Source organism: Castor canadensis, chromosome 9 (genome assembly GCF_047511655.1).
Source record: "Castor canadensis chromosome 9, mCasCan1.hap1v2, whole genome shotgun sequence".
Lineage (NCBI taxonomy): Eukaryota > Metazoa > Chordata > Mammalia > Rodentia > Castoridae > Castor > Castor canadensis.
The window spans coordinates 118502344-118520841 of record NC_133394.1 but is presented as its reverse complement, the minus strand read 5'-3'; the positions used below and the strand labels follow the sequence as shown (position 1 = coordinate 118520841).

At 33.9% G+C, this 18498-nt stretch overlaps 1 long non-coding RNA gene across 1 annotated transcript in view; it reads left to right on the top strand.

Annotated features, from left to right (window-relative positions):
* The window catches only part of LOC141410772 (uncharacterized), a 201065-nt gene that overhangs the window by 13935 nt on the left and 168632 nt on the right, over positions 1 to 18498 (top strand). The gene's annotated exons all lie outside the window — the stretch shown is intronic.

Genomic DNA, 18498 nt, shown 5'->3' with positions numbered 1-18498 from the left:
ATGTAACCACTTCTGTAGTCAGAAGGAGATGACTATGAAAAGATAGCCAGAGAGAAGAAAGATTGTTGGCTTTGATGATGAAGGAAGGTGTATAGATGTAGGAAAAGGTAAAGAAACAGTCCTAGAGCATCCAGAGAGGTTGCACCCTTATCAACACCAAGATCTTAGCCCAATGAAACTTGTGTTGGACTCTTTTTTTTTTTTTTTTTTGTGATACTGGGCATTGATGGGGCCTTATATATGCTAGGCAAGTACTCTAGTTTAGAACCACTCCAGACTTCTCTGTTGGACCTTGAACTTGGAAAAACTATAAGATAATAATATTATGCTATTTCCTGTTACTAAATTGATGGCAATATTTACAATAGCAATAGAAAACTAATACTAGTGATGCATATTTTTGCCATTGTCTGTTTCCCCCATCTCCCAAATACATAGACTAGAATGTATAAACCTCGAAAAGGGCATGAAATACCAGTTTTTTTTTTACTTCTATATCCGTAGGGTATCTTGAAATATTACATATGCTCCATACTTATTGCATGAGTGGATGATCGAATGGGGGAAACAATTTGAATAGAATTTATGAAAATTTATTCCAGTAATTGTATTAAAATAAGAATATAAAATGGTAAAGTTATTATATTTTATCAGTTGCTTCCACAGTATTTTATTTGAGTTTCAAAGCCACCTCTTATATTGTGCTTTGCAAATGTTGAAATAGATATATACAGCCATTAAGAAATATGCTTGTATTATTATTATTATTATTAATCTTATCAAGACCAATAGTGAACTAACCTTTCAAAAACAAATAAAATATATAGGATTAAGGTAAGTACAGTATAATTTAATGACGTTAGCAGAAAAAGAGAAGATTAGAAAGGCATCTAGAATCCTAAAGATGGTTCATAGAGAAGTAGTACCATAGGCTTGTTTTTATAGTGCTAGGTTTGGCCTGGAGTTTACCAACCTAGACAAGGCTGCATTTGTTTTGTTTAGAAGCAATCAGGCCTTTAAGGAACAATTCACATTCATACATCCATTTTCATATTTATTCATTCAAACTACGTGCTAGATAGTGGTCTAGGACTTGCAAACAGTAGATATTTGCTTCTATAGTTCTGGACACTGGGAAGGTCAAGGAGAAGTTACTGTCAAATTTTCTGTCTGGTGAGAGCCTACCATTTGACTCAGAGGCTGCTCACTTTGTCAGATGGTTAAAGAGTGAGGGAAATCTCTTGGGCCTCTTTCAAAAGGGCACTAATCCCACTAATGAAGGCTGCCTTGTGCCCTAATCACCTCCCAGGGATCCTACTGCCATTACATTAAGGATTCAAATTTTGACACATGAATTTGGGGGTCATCCACTTGTTTTATGGTCCTGGTTTTCCAAATGGCAGGTCAGACTTCTTTTCTCATTTCTTGGTGTACTGAGAATTGTTGAACCAAAAGTAGAGTCTCATATAAAATGACCTAACAACAGGAAAGCCATGCCATTCTCTGAAGAGACCTCTGAGATTGTTCTGAGTAGGTATGCCATAATCATTTGAGATCTGATATGTCATATCTGAAATAAGTGAGATCGTTCTTGTCTCAAGCCTTCATCTTCATAGATAATGATTCAGGTCAAAAGGGTATAGTAAATCAACAGAAGGTTTATAGATTGTTATTTATAGATTTAAATCACTCAATTCTGTCACAAAGAGTGATCATATAATTTAAAAACAAAATGTAAAATTGAGTAGAAGAAGAAATTTCAGGGCTTCCCACAATAATCAATTTATACAAGCTCTCCAAATTCTCTATTCCTTCTGGATAGTTCTTTTCTTTATTCGTATCATAGGTTTTCTTTTTCAAACAGGCGTTGGCTTGGAAATCTTGGTTTTGGTGACATGCATGAAGTGTTTAAAAAATCAACTTTTTCATGTTCAAACCCTGGGTCAGAGAGGACAGTTTTTGAATTATTGAGTATTTGAATAAAATAGAAATTACACCTTGTAATGAAGAATATAACCTTCCGATTAGTATACAGAATGCTTTTGCTTGTTGGAGAGAATGGCTCACTAATTGAATGGCTCTTTGGTTAGCATGGAATTAGGTCAAGTGTAAATGGCTCATTAAAAGTTATATTTCATCCTGACCATGGTAAGGACAAATGTACTCTCTATATGCCAGGTGTATTCCCTATGATAAATACATTATTATGCATCTGTTTAATCCTAGGCATTCTTTTGTGGAGTAAGTGTATGGCAATGAGGAAAGCAGAGGAAAAAATTCTGACTCTCATCAAACTTCCTTTTTAGTGTGAGAGAAAGGACATATTGCATCTATTTTTTTTTTATTGTAGAGATGGGTAAGGGTACATTGTGGCATTTACACAGGTTCTTCCAATGTATGAAATATAGCATACATGAATTCACCTCCTCTACCATTCTCTTTCATTCCTCTTCACCCCAATTCCTGGAGTAGTTTTAACAGGTATCATTTTTGCTATCAAAAAATTTAAATGTAAAATTCGGTTTTTCAAATAAGTTATTTTAGTTTAGGTTGTTTTTCTTTGGATTCTTTTCTATGGGTTCCTTTAGCACTTGGAGAGTGCTGGATAGATAAATAAATCAAAGTATTTTCTATTTAGCTGTTTCTTTTGTAGTTGTTATGAAGAAATTTTTTTCTTACAGCAGAATAGAATCCAGTTGATGGTGTTTTGGCTTGACAAGGATCGTACACTCTATTTGCTGATGTTACGACTTCAGCCATGTTGTATCCATGCTTTTGTACTCTTCCTTTCTCAACTGCCCATTATTGTCTGCTTTCTAAAGGAGAATTATTTCTAAACTCATCTATTCTCATCTACTGTATTGAATATGTTCTTTGAAAATTGGAAAAAATTCTTACAGTCATTGTATAATCTTTAAAACATAGAAGCAGATAGTTTCTCACCAGGTTGTTTTGGTAATTTCTGTTTGCTTAGAAAGTCTTTTCTCATGACTTGGGTGCCTTTTTATATTGTCTTTGAAAACCTATTTTTTTTCAAAATAAAAAAAACATATATCACAGTTTAATTTTTCCCAGTTTAACCTCAACTTAAAGAAGAGAAATGTTCCCCCATTTCTATATATATACATATACATATATATGTGTATATATATATAATATATATATGTATATATAATATATGTATATATATGTGTATATATAATATATATGTATATATTCATATCTATAGATATATATATAGATACGTATATATGTATAGATCTACATTTAATATCTTTCTTTTTCTTCAATTATAAAGATGAAAGAAGGAAGAAAAATAACTCTGAAATACAAAAGTTTTATGCTTCTCCAGTAATAATTTTATGAGGAATTAATTTTTATATATGTACAGTTTCTCTGGGTAAGATAATTTAAGTAAATTTTCTGTGTTGAGGTTTTTTAAAGTTGGATAATTTCTTAAAATAAAGTTAAAAAATTTGAACTTACTTGTTTTAATTAACTTTACATGAGCTGTATATATACACCAAATTGTCTCGAAAGATTAAAAAATTCCTAACAGTGGCCCAATATCAGCAACTAAATAAACATTATGTGAAATTGAAATAAAGGTCTGAGCAATATAAGCAGTGAGAACTATTTGACTATGGCACCATCTTGGTCATTACAGGAATTGTGTCTTTAACTAAATTTGCACTCTGCTGCCAATTCAAAACTTTATTTCTCATACAAAAACTCAATTATATAACCAAAAAATGTCCATGCTTCAATGAACTAAAGATCAGAAGAAAAATGTTACAATATTAATGCAAACTTTTAATTAAAAACTGTTGTTATTCTACTATATTAGAGAAAATTTTCTGTTAATTCCAGTATTAAAATGAGCACAATAAACAAGGGAAGATGTACACTTTCTATTCTTTAAATTAGACAACATACAGGTATAGGACACTAGTGATTTTATTGGATGACAAAAATACCCCTAGGGGAGCAGAGTTTACTCTGTAGCAGTGAAGTAATATCTAAATTAAGTAGAAATTAAAATAAAATTTAAACCACAGAAAGATTATAAATATTTGAAGTGATGGATGTCCTAAAGACTGCATTGATCATTAGCTAATGCAGATGGCTATACAGTTATTATATGCTAACTAAGAATAAAATAGCACTTAAGAAAACATAAACTGAGTTTTTTTTATTGTTGTGCTGGGTGGGAGTACATTGCGGCATTTACAGAGGTTCTTACAATGTATCAAATAAATCATACTTGAGTTTGCCCCCCTCCACCACCCTCTTTTCTCTCCTCCTCCCTCCATTTGAGAAATAGCTTCAATAACTTTTGAATATATTGACATTTTGATTTTTTCCCTTTTATTTATCAGCATCTGCTTGTTGTATAAGTTGTGCTCTTTTACCACCTTGAATTTATATTTAGGTAATAGAAATTCCTTTCACTTGCAATTGAATCACTCATACTTTGAATTCAAATAGCCTAAGGCTTAGAGAAGATCAAATAAATTGAAAAGTAAGTAACATTGTTATTGCTTTGATCTGGAGTCGATACATGAAAGTAGACAGAAAATTATAATATTTACCTAATGTAGTATGAATAAAAAGGCTCAAGATATTGTCTGTTATGTAGTTATCAAAAGTATTTGTTAAACTTACACAACAGAGCTCTGTATTCAGTTATGCCACAATTCATGAATAATTAAACTCAAAAATTTAAAATATGAAGCTCAAGTTCTTTCTTAGTCTCTCTACTGAGGAATTTGGAAATTAAAATTGTTTGGGGTAGTACATTTTATTAAAAATTTCTCAATTCTTTAATGCCAGAATTTTGGGCCCCCTCATTGCATGTTATCCATGTGAGTACAGTTTTCAGGAAATAAAAATAAAACTTAAAGAAAATGATAGTTCTATTTAGCAAAAAAAGCAGATATTTCAGTTTCCTATTAAATTTTTGATAAATCTAACATTTAGCTATTTTGGTAAATCCAGTTTTGATAAATTGAATTTTGCTTCTTTTATTCTTTTGTAGGATTTTGTAGAGCAGAATGATCTGTGTTCCAATTGAATCAGACATTTATTCAGTTTTTGACAAGAAAGCCAGTTTGCTAAGATTTCTTTATGCTCCAATACAACTATAGTTAACAATCTGTATTGTCTATATTAATATATTGACTTTTTCCATGATGTGACCCTGAAAATCTAAGAAGGCCTTCCTTAGATTGAACGTTGCCTTAGGGCAACCCAGGCAAAGTCCATTTTTTCTAACATTGGCTAGAAAGGTCCACATAGAAATTACATATGAAATAACTGAGAAAATAACTCAAGTCATTGAATCTAACTCTTGAGTAAAACTCAGGTCATTCAAGGCAGCACTTTTAGGTTTGTCCATTTATTTCCAGGAAGGCTATAATATTCTTTAATCCTCCTATTTCAATTCTAATATCTTTTGCCCTGAAATAGACTTCAAATTAATTTCACTCTTCAAAATAATCTCTGCAATTTTGAGGATGAAGTAGAGGAAAATTAAAAGGAGAACTTATTTTAATTCCATAAATTTTAGTTATCATAGTCTAATGATAGCCTCATCAGAAGAAAGAAGAGAACAAAAGGCTTGGTATTGCTGTTGACTCAATTTCTTCCATACCTTTTGGTGTACTCAACGTGAGGCATACATTTGCACACAGATACATTTGTTTTCCTGCACAGGCCTCAGAAACAAGTGGTGAAGTGATTAAAAACCCCATGTATAAACGGACTGTTCAAATGAAATGGAAACCTGGCAACCTCAGCTGAACTCAACTCTACTTGCTGATTTTTCATTGCCTGCATAAACCATATGTCATGGATTTTGGAAATTTTCTGACTTTGGAACTATTGTGTTCTATGCTTTGCAACCTTTGAAAATAGAAGTTTAGCTAATATTGTTGCTAGTCAGATGTCTGCTATTGTCATGGACATAAGCAAGACAATGTCTCAATCTCACTTTCAAGGAGCGAATTTACATAGATAAAATCCCCACCAATGTAACAGGTTCTTAACCTTTACATTAGTATATGTAGGTATACATTTCCATACACATGTACCCCAGTTAGGTACATCTCTTCCATTTTTTTCCTCTTCCCTTTTCTTGAAGTCACTTCCACAGGCTTCAATTTTCCATATTCATTCATGTATAGAAAGTACCTGGTCATATTCACCTTCCTTTAAACTCCTCATTTACCCTTCCCTTTCTACCAGTACCCTTCCCTTATCATGACCTGAACAATGTCTTTCATTGTTCAAGTGTGTGTTCATTGTTCAGAGGGTTTTTGTGGCTTGGTATGTCCTATAATATATGATTGGATTAAGAAAATGTGATATCACATTATAAATATTATTCAGCCATGAAGAAGAATGAAATTGTGTCATTCTTAGGATGAGTGGAATAGTGGAACTGGAGATCATCATGTTAAGTGAAGTAAGGCAGTTTCAGAATGACAAAGGTCACATTTTTTTTCTCAAATATGGAGGATAGATCCAAATACAAATATAAACATGACCATATTCACATGTTTCCAGTAGTGGGACTATTTGAGGAGATTAGGGGAGGAGAGAAAGGAGAAGAGAATGATAGAGAGTGAATAATATTGAAATACATCACATTTGTATAGGAATAAGGTACAATGCAACACAATGAAAGCCTTTGAAAAACAGGAGATTAGGGAAAAAGATAAGGAAAAATAATGGAGGGGTTGGAGTGATTAAAGCACAATATTTACAGCTGCTCAGCTCCTTCCAAGTTTCCTGAAAACTTCACTAGAAGACACTAGTAACTGCTCTGCAAGATAGCCTTCCTTCTTCCACAGCATCACTTCACCTGCCGTTTGGAGATATGCATCCTGTGTGGGTCTCAGTTAAATAGTTTTCATTGTTTTTGGCTCATAACAAATTATAGTTTTATTGTCAATCTATTAGTACTGGAAAACATCACATGCAGTTTTAGCTATTTCTAGACATCTATGCTATTTCAATGTCTAGACTGTGATTTTCTTATTTCTCAAATTACAGAAAGGTCATTTGTATGATCAAAAGAAATATTTTATTCATGACTGTCCCTCTCCATATTATTGAAATACAGCATATGGGATAAGATAAACAAGTGCTTACATTAGAATAAAAAGGAACCAGTCATGGCTATATGTTTTAGCCTTTCACTAAGCTGCGTACCTCTTTTGAATTTGTTAGTACTTACCATACTGCATTTCAATTTTGTTGGGATGTCCTTCCTTTTAAATGTGTTTCAGCCTTTGGTTGTTGCTACTATCATACTTCACACTCACATTCTTCTCTCCTTTTTGGAAAAAGAGCTAGGTTCTATTTTCTAGTTTCACTTACTGTGATGTTTGGCCATATGGCAGACTTCTAGCTAAAAGATTATGAGTGGAAGAGATATGTGCATTTCCTGCTCAAGCCTTTTAGGAAATGAATGTACTTTTTTTCTCCCTCATTGACCAAATGCAAATATAGATAGATTCTAGGGATGGTACATCTTCTAAATGGAAGGAGTTCAAATCACTGAGTAAAATGAACCTAATCCTGCTTAGCAACACCTCTTTGAATTGTTCATGTGAATAAAAATTGAACTTTTATCATGATTGATATAGATACATATTGAAATCCATTTGTTACCGTAGCTAGCTTCCTCTAATACACAAATATCAACCTGGACAACTTTATTAATTAGACTTTATTAATACTAAAGTATAAGAGTAGAGCCACTGAAGTTGTAAACGTGACTATTATTGCAACTATTTATGAAACAAATAGGAAGATTTCTGAATTGATTTAAATGTTAGACAAGTAAGTATATGCCATTTCCAGGTAGAGTTACTGAACGTATTTCTTTTTTTTTAATTTGTAGAAATGATTTGAATCATCCCCTGGTTGTACTTTCAAATCCAGTCCTGAATACTAGTCTCTGAGATCAAATCTGTCCATGCAGGCCTATTCGTGACTGATCCATTCCTGCAAATCTGTTTTTGTTTTCTGGCACTTGTTTGAATGAGAAAGTCCATTTCCTCTTGAATTCATGTATTTCCATAGGTTAAAGTCCATCTCTATGATGTGGCAGATGCCACTTTGGTGCTCTTTAGTATTGCTTGATCTTGGGCCTCATAAATATTTTGTAAGCAATCAAATTTCCTCTTCTATGACTTGATATATCTTTGTATTCAAGACCAGTTCTAAGTATGCTCCCCATTTGGGGTGAGGTAGCATTTTTCACTTGAATTTTTCATTGGGTAAGCTAGGTTATGATTTTTCCATGTGGCCTCAATGGTGTATGCCAGTTTGTAAAAAATTTTCAAGATTGTGTCAGAGATCTTTTTGCTACTTAAAAGGTGGGAATAATCCTACTTCTTATCTGAGTGATGCTATTTGCTCTTTTCTCATCTGACCAATGGATGCAATGGACATACCTGACATCAGTGAATGACAGACTTTTCAGTTACATGGCTCTACCCTTTTCTCCAATTTCTGCTCAGTGTTGAATCATGTTGTAAGAACCAGAGAATGGCAGCTGTAATGCAATAGAAAGAACTCAAGACTGGAATTCAGGCAATTTAGTTTCATTGAGAGAGTAATGGTAGATTATTCTGTAAGTATTTTCATGAGATTATATTTTCTCAATTTAAAATTAGGAATAAAAATATTTCCTTACAGGATGGCTGAAAGAAATAAATGAAATTGTGTATTGGAAGCACTTAATAAATGTTACATAAATAGGTACATTATTTAAATTGCAAGATCTCTAAAGTCTCACAATGTCATAATGTCATATATAATCTTAAACCCATTATGACAGTATATGTGAAATTCACAATAAATTCAGTCTTATATTACAGGCTCTTTTAAATGTAATCAAATAATTATTTTGGCTTTCCTTTTCACATATTTCTAAATAAACAAAAACATAAAATAGAGGGCATATGTTAGACGAGGGTCACCGTGCCTCTTTCTCAGTCTCTTTGTGAGCATAATATTGTTTCAGAGGATAAAGCTGCAATTGAGCAGCGGTGCCTCCTGCCTCTGGATGTGAACTGAGACATTTTAGGGGAATGAATACCACAACCAAGAGGAGAAGCAGCTGCTATTAACTCAGTCCAGCAGGAGCCATGAATAAGTTACATACCGTGGAAACCTTTCTGTGAGCTGAATTTTCCAAAGATCCTGCTCTCCTTTATGCTCCATTTCTTTTAGCTGATTCTTTTCTTTTACTTTTTCCACTGTTGTAGCAGTTGTAAGGGGATATCTTATGATACATTTTATTTTTAAAAGATAATATACGGACGTGCTTTATAGATGAGGTAAAAGCGGAATTTTGTATTTTCTATAAATAACAATTGAATCCTAGCACCATTTTGTGTTGCAACATTTCACAGAATTTTAACATTGTCCACTAAGTATCTAACCTGGGCCCATACTATGGTTCCTGACAGATAGGAAACAATACATAATTTTATTTTATTTTACTTCTTTCTTTCTTTTCTTTTTTTTATTGTTCTGGGTGGGGGTACATTGTAGCATTTACAAAGGTTCTTACAATGTATCAAGTTTATCACACTTGAATTCACCTTCTCCTCTGCTCTCTTTCATCCCCCTTCCCCTGATTCCTGGAACAGTTTCAACAGGCATCATTTTTGCATTTACATTCATGTGTACACATTGTTTGCACCATATTCATCCTCCTACCCATTTCCCTGCCACCTCCCCCCTCCTACCAGTGCCAGGCTCACTCCCTCCTCACCCTTCCCAGGCAGAACCTGTTCTGCCCTCCTGTTCTACAATTTTGTGGAAGAAAAACCAAAAGATAGAAAGAGAAACATGAAGTTTTTGCTAGTTTGAGATAAAGATAGCTGCACAGAGAGTTTCCTTGTGTTGTTTCCATGCATCAGCCAACTGGTAGATCTCTTCCAGTCCTCTTCACTCCTCCCTAGTCCACTTCCCATGGTGGTCCCAGCCAGTTTAAGATTTCTATATTCATTCCTGTACAGAGAGCACATCAACCACATTCAAGCTTTTGGTTTCCTTCCCTTGCTCTATCACCGCTCCCTTACACAGCCTCCCCTAGTGTAACACATGTCCCATAATACTCCTGCATTTGTTTTAAGTCTATGATCTGCATGTGAGGGAGAACATGCGGATTTTGTCCTTCTGAGCCTGACTAACTTCACTGAAGATGATGTTCTCCAGTTCCATCCATTTACCTGTGAATGACAAAATTTCATTCTTCTTTGTGGCCGAGTAAAATTCCATTGTGTATAAACACCACATTTTCTTAATCCATTTTGGTAGTGGGGCATCTTGGCTGTTTTCATAACTTGGTTATTGTGAAATAAATAAATGATACAATATACACTATTAGATGAGATTTATTATTTTCTATACACTCTCAAAGAAGATAAAGAAAATTTTCATCCTGTTATTATTTTACTCTACTCAGAAGGAATAAGAATCTCATTTCCACCACAAAAATAAAAGGCACATTACTTTTTAAACAAAAAGAACAGATGTAGTGAGAGAACTAGGAACAACTGTAGCAGACAGCTGTCTGTTTTCTTTTTTAACAGCTTTATAGAGATTTCTCATATCATACTACCGACCCTTTCACAATGTATAATTAAATGTCTTTTTAGTATATTCTTTGGTTTTTTGACAATATTGGGGTTTGAATTCAGGGCCTCCCACTTGTTAGAGAGGCACTCTACCACTTAAGCCACATCTCTAGCCTTTTTTACTGAAGTTATTTTTTGAATAGGGTCTCATGTTTTTGCCCCAACTAACTGAACTGTGTTCCTCCTTCCTACCCTTTCTACCCTTCCTTCTAAGAAGGGATGTCAGGTATGCATCACCATACCAGCTTTTGTTGGTTGAGATGGAGTCTTGCTAACTTTTTGTCCAGGCTGGTCTTGAACCATGATATTCCTGACCTCTACCTCCTGAGTAGCTGGAATTATAGGTGTGAGCCTCTATGCCTGCATATTTATGTGTTTAAAAAATGTGTAAGCATCACTACAGTCAATTTTACTTTATTTTTTTATTTCCTTTCCTTTTTTTATTGTTGTGCTGGGTGGAGGTACATTGTAGCATTTACAAAAGTTTTTATAACATATCAAATATATCATACTTTAATTCACCCCCTCCACCATTCTCTTTAACCCCCTCCCCACAGCCCCATTCCAAGAATAGTTTTCTTTTCTTTTTTTTATTGTTGTGCTAGGTGGGTGTACATTGTGACATTTACAAAAGTTCTTACAATCTATCAAATACCTCATACCTGAATTCGGCCCCTCTACCACTCTCCTCTATCCCTTCCTTCCCCCATTCTGGGAATGGTTTCAACAGGTATCATTTTTTATTTGCATGCACATGTACACAGTATTTACTCTGTTTTCACCCTCTTATATGCCCTTTCCCCACCACCTCCCCCTCCCACTAATACTACCCCTCCTTACAGGACCTGTTCTACTCTCTTGTTCTCTGATTTTACTATAGTCAATTTTATAATAGTTTCATCATCTCAGAAAGAAACATTTACTTTTAGCTACTAAACTTGTGTTCCCATACCTCTTCACCAGCTTTTCTGTCTCTACAGATTTTCCCTGTTCAGAACTGTCTTGTCCTGACAAATATTATATAATAATACAATTATATAATATTATATAATAATATATTATATAATAATATATTATATAATAATATTTGTCTTTTGTAATTGCCTTCTTTCACCCAGTGTTAGATATTCAAGGTTCACCTATGTTGTAACATGTACCAATGCACCATTCATTTTCATGAACAAATGATATTCCAGTGTGCAATTATGCCATAATTTGTTTCTTAATTGGCTGTTGGACATTTGGCTGTTTGCACCTCTTGGGCATTATGAATTATGCTCCCATAAACAAACAAAAGAAAAAAAATTATTTTGCCAGCTGAATTTTTCTTTAGATAAAAAGTCTGTATTTCTACTGTCTAGATAATTTTATGGAAATTTCCATTGAAAACTATGTCTGCTCTTTATTGACTTCATATAGAAACTTCAGTGTGAGTAGGATTTGTACATGTCTCCAATAATTAGTTAAAATCCTTTATGGGTGAAAACAAAACAGAAAAATTAATAGTATTACATCACTTTCATTGCATTTATCTACTTTTATTAATTTCCACATGTGACTAATTATATTATTTTCCATTTAATGGGTTAATTTACCAATTCCTTTTTAAGGTAAATTTATTCTTGAAAAATGTCTTTTTTTTTTTCCTGATTTCTCCCCACTTTTATCCTGTTATACCAAAATTCTTTCCCAATAAACTTATGGACAATTGCTCTTACTTTGTCTTTTTCAAGATTCTGTTTGTTGTACTTTGAATTTATCTTGAAGTTTCTCTTCATGGTAACCACTGTTCCCTGTTATACACACTGGAATCATGCTATTTACTACTGTGTTATACCTAAATAGAGAAAATCCTTTCACAACATGTTTTAGTTAGTGAGACATAGCTATAGGAGAGACGTAGTTTAGTGGTAGAACATTTGTTTAGCATGTGTGAGGCCCTGGGTTTGATCCCTAGCACTCCCAAAAGAAAAAGAGACCATTAACTGTCTTTTGCTTAGTTGTAAAATGCTCCGAAGATAAGTTTAGTGTCCACATGAAGTAGATATTAGGAGATAATTATCAAGATGTAAATTTTGAGATTAAAATCATTTGTAAAAAGCTTGTCTTTTTACCTGAGTTGAAGTTTGATAAGGAATAGTGATGTATGTAACTAAGTCTGTTTCCCATATCACCTTTTCTAAGATGGAAAGAAGTCAGTACAAATAAAGGAAGTCACAGGAAAGAGAGAGTTAAAGGTAAACTGAGGAAGTTATAGATAAAAGAAGGGAAAACACTTTTTTTTTTTAACCCTGTGGTAACCCTGACTTCCAAGTTGTCTCTTCCCCCAATGGTATTTTTGTTGTGCCTTGGATATAAGGTATATCCCCAAAGGGCTCATATGTTGAAGACTTGGTGGTGCTAGTAATTGACATGATTGGATTATGAGAGTGCTGACTTAGAGCTGATTGGGCTATTGGGAGAATGGGCCTGGTTGTGGCAAGTAGGTCACTAGTGGCATGCCCAGGAAAGATGTATTTTGTTTTTTTTCTCTCTCTCTCTCTTTCTCTGCCTCTTTCTCCCTCTCTTTCTCTCCCTATTTCTTTTTTCTAACTTCCATGATATGAGCCACTTTGCATACCTCATGTTCCTTACCATGATGTTTTGCCTCTGAACACATAGGCTGAGAAAAAAATGGAACCAAGTAATCATGGACTGAAAACTTTGGAACTCTGAGTCAAAGTAAGTGCTTCCCCTTTTAAGTTTTTTTTCAAGTACTTGTTATAGCAAGGGAAAAGCAACTAACATAAGCTTCAAATTTCTTACAGGATGGTTTGAACACAGTTTAATTTTAATTAAAAGCAAATGTCACATACTTTTTCAAGAAAGAGGTCAAATATATGATGTCAGGTTGTCTTAATATACAAGAAGTTAATAATCAAAGACTTAAAATTGCAAAATAGAAGAAAATAATCTTAGCTCTGATTAACACATTGATACTATTTGTCTCTATTGTTTAACCTCATAGCAATTCTTGATAAAAATGTACTGGTTTAAAACACAGATTTTATATCCGAGATTAAATATGCCAAACATTTTTTCTTATTCCTTATTTCTGAGCAACTATGTTTTTTAAACATAGTTCTGTTAAGAAAAAACAGCTTAGACTAATGATAGTCTCCTGCTATATTATCACTACCCAACAATACAATCACAAATAGCTCTACCTCCATGTGGCTATTTCACATGCTACAAGCAGAGGTCAGAAACCAAAGCAAAGAGGCACCATCCTGTTAAAGAGAAAAAGAAAATTGGTATCTTTCAAAATATGAGTCACTAAAGTGAATGGGTCATGATTGTCCTAGGAACAGATATATACAGACACACAGAGAACACTTAAGCTATCACTTTTCCAAGAAAGAACTGAAATGAGTAAATAGGGCTAACACAATGCAACATAAAATGACTCATCTTTGTTACTTGTACCCATTTTTTTCAAATTCATTATTTATTTATTAATTTTAAAAGCTTTCTGTCATAGGAAAATAAAAATCAAAATACAAACAGGGAAAATATCACAATTTTAAACAAAAAGAAGTTTCATATTACTGATTTTTCTTTTTACTTCAGACTTCAGTATGAATCTTGTCCTTATTTAAAAATATTTTATTTGTACATTATTGATTTTTTCGCATTACCTATTTTTCATAGCATCTTCCCTTTGCATTCTGGGTTCTGATATTACTTGGATAGTTTGTTTTGCCTTGTGTGGCATAATGCAATATATGGAACTGCTGGAATCTTCTTGGGCACAGTTTGCTTGAGAGGTTGGATAAGTAATATGATTTTGCTTTGCTTAAAACACTCATTAGCTTAGTAGGACCAGTGCTGTTTGTTTTAACTTGTGACACAATTGTTATTTGTATTAGAAGTGGCATGGATGATTCCTTTCTACAAGATTATGTAACAGAGCATTCCTGTCACAGAGAGGCATCTCTGAGACCTGCTTTTCTTGACTAGTGCAAAGTAATTAATTGTTTTGAACTGGGCTGTACAATTTTGTGGGTGAGTAAAAACAGTGCAGATATGATCAGCTTATTCCTTGCAAAAGTGTAATATGCTTACAAATGGAATTTGTGGCTATTCTTATAAAATATTGGGGAAATTTTAAGTTCTGAAAGCTTATTGCTAAAAAGTAAATTGTAGATTGGTCAGCATTTGTTTGGTAAGTATTTGTGCTCAATATTGCTCATTAGACATAGACCATTTTCTTTGTATTTTTATTCTTTATGAAGAAATACACACAAAATGAATATATGAGCATTTCAAGATGATATCCCACCACTCACACAAACCAAAGCTCCCCTTCTCATCTGCTCATCTACAAAGACATATCTTAAACTCAGTGAGTCTTTTGTCTCTGAGCACAGTCTTGATATCTTCCCTTCCTCATTCACACAGCTCTAGCCCTCCACTGATTCTCGCCTTACTTTTCCAACTTTTTCCTTGAGAACATGAAGTTCAGCTTCCTTTCACTGCAGGCAATTCTCCCTAAGCCTTGCTGAGTTGATCTTTTAATTTCTGATTCAACATTTTTGAGGTAACTCATGCCATCATTCAATATCTCTTATGTAGAGGAGAGTTGTTCCTCAGTTTCTCTTTACATCTAGGAATCCCTTCACTTGACCAGATTTTATTATCTTCTGGAAAGGAAGAGGGGCATGTCTATTTGGTTAGCTCAAGATCAAAACAATTGACTAGGCTACTATAATATGGGTACTTTGCCCAGGTGGAAGAGCCCATCTTCTGATTGTTCTCTTCCATTTGATATGACTCAATGGGTCAAACAACTCAGAATGAGCCTCTCTCCGTTTCTTCCTTTCTTTGTGAAAATAAGTCATTATGTGGGGGCATGACCCATTGTGTACAGATGAAGATAGTATGATGATGATGATGACGATGATATTAAATCGGGATGATACCTAATATTTTTGAATGTTTACTATCAAGCATCTATTGTGCAAAGCATTTTACATGAGTTAGCATAATCATTACTTAGAATTCAACTGTGGGATGGACATGATTATTACTCCCACTTCACAGATGAGAAAAATGAAGCAAAAAGAAATTACATGATTTGTCTGAGACGCTGCATTGCTGAAATTGAGCTCAGCCATCTGGCTTGTTCTTTATCCTTCATTTCTTACCACCAAAAAGCCTACTAAGAATGTGGCAAGAACTCAAGACCTTGATTTGTAGAAGAAGAGAATGTGAAAGTGATGGAGGGAGTGGAGATCTTTATTTAGCTCCCAAGACTAAAGGAGGTATTTAAATCAGCTTTCCACAGATTGTGGCAATAAATGTATTGGATAATATTCAGTTTTCATTTTGCTGCTATTCCTTACGTTTACAGTTGGAATTTGGGAGTGCAATGTTTTAATTGACAGAATAAACACATTAACATTCTCCCTTTAATGTCAAGTAACTTCATCCAAAACCTACTGTCATTTCTAATGTACATTGTACTAGTTACAACTTTATACCACAAAGATACTTTAAATGAACCTTTTTATGGTTCCTATTTATTTATACCAATGCAGAATTTATTTTATTTTCTACAACCTTCACATACTTGTAAAGTCAGTGTGGTATAGTGACCAAAGTAGGGGAACTGTTTGATTTATACTTTTCTAGTTCATTAATCCTATAAAGAAATAGAAGGTACAGAAAGGTCATTTTTTTAAGGACACTATCTCATTCAGCCTTTGCCTGAGATAAACCTATTTGGGGGAGACAATCAATGTGCTACAAGAAAATATTTGCATGGAGAAAGTTTTGAAAAGACAATGTTACATTAAAAATTTAAACTTTGTCTTAAAATATATTTTTTGAATTCAGAAATGAGTCTTTTTATATTATGGTGTTTGTCATATTTGTTCCTTGTCTAGACATTAGTTTCTCATTTATGCACTCTGGGAGAGGAAGAAAGGTGGTAAAGATAAGAGAGAATGGGATGATGTTAGCCAAGAGCTGTAGTTACTGATGGAAATATTTTGTCTAATGTATCCATGAGATTTACAAAAAGAAAACATATTCCTTGGTGTTCTGGGGGCAATGAGCAACAAAAAGAAAGAAAATAAAGGAAATGTTGCATTTCTATCCTTTCTATTGAACATAAAACTGGACTTGAAACGTTAACATTGGATAAAATAGAATATTTGTTTGCTATTGCCAGTGCTCTAGGATACTGTAGTTAAAATGCTAACCAGCAGAAATAGCACTGATAGTGATAGGGAAAAGAATGCTCAACCTAATAAGGGACAAAGTGCTTTCCTGCAGCTTTGGGGATGATTGGAGACTCCACAGTTGACAATAATGAAGAGGGCCAGAATAGAAGAAATCATTCTTGGATATCTTATGGTTGCTAATTGATATGGCTTGAGTATCCAGGAACTAACACCATGAGATGCCTGGAGTGATTTTGGCAGGCAATGTCTTGCTAGAAGCTGGAAATCCTGCAACAGCAGGTGGGACTGGACAGGCAGAGCCAGCAAATATATTGTTTTTCTAAATTTTGCATTTTTTAAAATCCTGGTTTTTATTTGATCAAGTAAGAAACGAATTGCATGTGCCAGGAAAGAACTTCTAAACTTCCATTGCTTTTTAAAAAATAGTAGTGAGAGATACTATGTGTTCAATTTAATTAAGGAATCATATCTGAGCACATAATGTGTACAGTGCTATGTTAGATGTCACAGACAATTGGAAAAAGGCAACAGTTCTAGGGAATAATAGCAAGCAAATATGAAATAGTTTCACATAATGTACAGAAATTTTATTGTCTGAAAAATAAATATTTATGACCTAGGTCACCAGAGGGAGAAAAGTACAAGTGGTTTTTGATATGTTGCAAAGGTGATATTAGAGATAGAAAAATTGAAAAAGAATTTAAAAGACAGAATGTGGATCAGAAGAGAAAAACAATAACCCAGGTGTGTATTTTAAAAACTGTAATGTAAGCTCCAGAAAGATTTTTTTCCTTAATTATTGTACACTTGGAACACAGAACAGTGCCTGGCACAAACCAGACAGTCAAAAAAATGTTTGTTAAGTGAATGAATACTGAATCTTTAAAACTCTTGTGTAGCTCTTCATGATGATATTTGAGATGATCCAATTAGAGAAAAGTTTTTCTCTCTGGACTAAAACTTGACAGTGCATATGGCTGAGGTTGACCAACTTCTGTCTCATATCAATTAAATCTTTCATAAGTTTTTACTCCAATGAAGTCATTAATGAGCAGATGCCCAGGGCAGTGATAATTATAATGCTAATACATTGCCCTTACACTGTCTCCCTTATCCATGGAAACCTAAGTGCTTTACCAACAGTAATTATCACAGCACTTATGGGAGATGGGAGAGTTTAATTAACACCATTTACAGATGAAAATGGAAAAAGAGAGAGATTAAGCAATCAGCCCAGAGAGATGTAAAAAATAAGTCATTTATTATTTGAAAAATATCAAGCGTCAATCTGATTACTTGAAAACAATGAACAACCAATATCTGATGACTCTTTGTATTAGTCATGTTTCTCTAGAGGAAGAAAACCAATAGATATTTAGATAAAAGACAAATATAGATGTAGCTAGATATATAGAAGTAGATACATGTGTGGGGTAGCCTCACATAATTATGGAGGCTGAGAAGTCTTACTATTGGCTGTTTGAGAGCTGGAGGCTAGGAAAGTCAATAGCACACTTTCAGGGCAACTCAGGCCTGAGAACCAGGGAGCCCATGGTGTTACGTCCTAGTCTAGAACATCAGGGTACTGATGTCTGTCATCAGGAGAAGAT